This window comes from Osmia lignaria, unplaced genomic scaffold (assembly GCF_051020975.1).
Source record: "Osmia lignaria lignaria isolate PbOS001 unplaced genomic scaffold, iyOsmLign1 scaffold0012, whole genome shotgun sequence".
Lineage (NCBI taxonomy): Eukaryota > Metazoa > Arthropoda > Insecta > Hymenoptera > Megachilidae > Osmia > Osmia lignaria.
The window spans coordinates 185,001-187,500 of NW_027478166.1; the positions used below are offsets into that span (position 1 = coordinate 185,001).

The 2,500-nt window shown below is 44.4% G+C and overlaps 1 non-coding gene across 1 annotated transcript; it reads left to right on the plus strand.

Annotated features, from left to right (window-relative positions):
* The first annotated feature begins 1,160 nt into the window (after window positions 1–1,160).
* On the plus strand, window positions 1,161–1,315 carry LOC143306551 (5.8S ribosomal RNA). Its single transcript, XR_013063907.1, has one exon. It is a non-coding gene; the product is annotated as a 5.8S ribosomal RNA (ribosomal RNA).
* Window positions 1,316–2,500: the final 1,185 nt, after the last annotated feature.

The following is a 2,500-nucleotide window of genomic DNA, read 5'->3' on the forward strand; positions in this document are numbered from 1 at the left end:
TGATGTGAATGGAAGTAAAAGACGCTTGCGTGAGGTCTCTCGACCTTTATCTCTCTAACTTATACTTATGGGTCGTCGTCTACTTGATCGGGTACAAACAAGTCGTAAGAAACAAACAAACAAACCACAAAAATACAAGTCGTAAAAAAACAAACTTCTGTTGGTTAACCTACAATATGAAGGATCGAAATGAAAGAAGGATCATATTATTACAAACCGAAAGTGAAGGATCATTAAAATTGAAATACAATATATATAAATATATAAATGTACCCGTCGTTGCGACACCCTAGTTAAATGGAAAGATATAAAAAAGAGAGAAAAGGAATACAGATGACCCGCCGTCTGATCTTTGCTAAATGATCTGGCATCACCGGAGTTTTTTTGGTCCGTGTTGCGTTCGCTCTATTCGAAATGAAACTCGCGGAGGCGAAGAATTGTTAAAAGTTTACGAAGCGTCTAGGAGTGGTTAAAACTGAGAGAGTTGAAACTACGATGTATTAGAACGAGCAACCGTCGAAACTTTGTTTTCGCGACGTTCTTTTCGTCGCTCTCGTCCCCACGCTCCTACGCTTTGGTTGTTTCTTTGCCATCCGTGTTGCGATAAAAAGATTTCTCCATTGTCCAAAAAGGACGGATCGAGATTCCTCTTTCGAGAGGGAGAGAGAGGTACTTGCGGGTAACCTGGAATCTACGAAACACGCACCGTGGTAAGATTCGTGCGTCCGCCTGATCGATGTGTGTTGTTTACGGACCGGCTGAGAAGCGACGATAGCGAGTCTTTGAAAAACTATGTGTCCATTAGTTAGACCGATCGTCGCCGGCCGTGTGTCTGTTCGAATCTCGCAACCCACGATTCAGCGACAGGACGCGCGCTCGCATTCCTTGTGTGCGTTCGTACTTTTCAAGGTTTTTAAATGTACTTTACGCCCGACCGTCGAGAGGAGCGTGCCACTGGGCGTTTCTCCGACGGTTTCCGTCCTTGGACGCGATCGTGTCGTCAACGATCGAACAAACAAACAAATACGTTGGCGACGCCCGAATTCGCTCTCCCGCACGCGCCGGGTGGGAGAGTGATGTGGGTATCGAATGTGATGCGTGTTAATAATGAAAATAACACTCTAAAGATCTAAAGAGTTTGAAATACAAAATTTTACGATTACCCTGAACGGTGGATCACTTGGCTCGTGGGTCGATGAAGAACGCAGCTAATTGCGCGTCAACGTGTGAACTGCAGGACACATGAACATCGACATTTCGAACGCACATTGCGGTCCACGGATACAATTCCTGGACCACGCCTGGCTGAGGGTCGTTTTCTTAACAAAAGACTGCTTGCGTTTGCTTCTCGAAAAAAGAGTAATTCATTTCTTTCTAAACATCTCGCCGTCGTTCAACGAAAGTAGAACGTTTCGGAGCGGGATTATCGAACGAAATTGAAAGAATGAATGAACGATAAACAAAGAAAGAGTCGCAACGTACGAGCGATAGTTGGGCAGTTCGTCGGCGTTTGTCGTGGAAACGATGTGACGAAAATCGCAACCGATACACTAAATGCAGGCCGTTAAAGGAGAGAAACAAATTTCGAAATATCTCTTCGAACTAGCGCAAGTGCGTCACGGCGCGCGAGTCGTTCGTTAAAATTTATAAACGACCGCCCGTGAAAGCACCGAGTTCTCGGAAGATAATCTATAAAGATTCTCCATCCTGCTGGAAGTTATCGGATCGGCGCGATTGTTCACTTGTAGAAATCCACGCTCCCGACGTTGCCAGAAACGATATTTACGAAAGGTGTGTCAAAAATAAACGAAAGAAGCTCTCCTATAAATTTAGAAAAAGCAAACGAGTGAAATGTTTGAGATGATAATTTGCTGAAATGCAAGCTCGAATAGCCCCAGGGTTTCGAATGATTCCCCGCGCTTTATACATCTCTCTGTTTACAAACGGTGTATAAATGAAAGATCGCTTCAGATGGGTCGTCGCTGTTTGACGCGCGATGCTGTTCCTTTTTTTTTGTCTGTCTGTGCGTTTAGCTTCGCTAAACAAGTTAAATGGTTAAAAAGCGTCGAAAAAGCGAATACACACGCGACAAGACAAATCTAACGAGTAAAGGAACGCTCCGCTCCAAGATAAAAATGGTTGTTTACAATCAATACAGCGTTTCGGTACCCCTGATCGTAGTCTGAAACTGTGTAACAAAAGAGAGGAAAGCGAATGGTGAAGGAACTTCGAAGCCTCCGTGGCGTGGCTAGAACTTGTGATAAAAGTATGTTTGCAGCAATTATGCATGCTCCCGTTAAAACAGCATTTCAATGTCTCGCATGGCTTAAAGCTCTAGGAGGCTTCAACATTTAGAATACATACGGACTACTTCGTTTGTTAAAGATAAGCGAAGACCGCGCGACCATCGCTCGGTCGTCCAGTCCTCGAAAGTTTTGTTGCGTTCCAAAGAAGAGACAAATGGGGTTTACCCTTGCGCTAAGGGGAGAAGAAGAGAAAA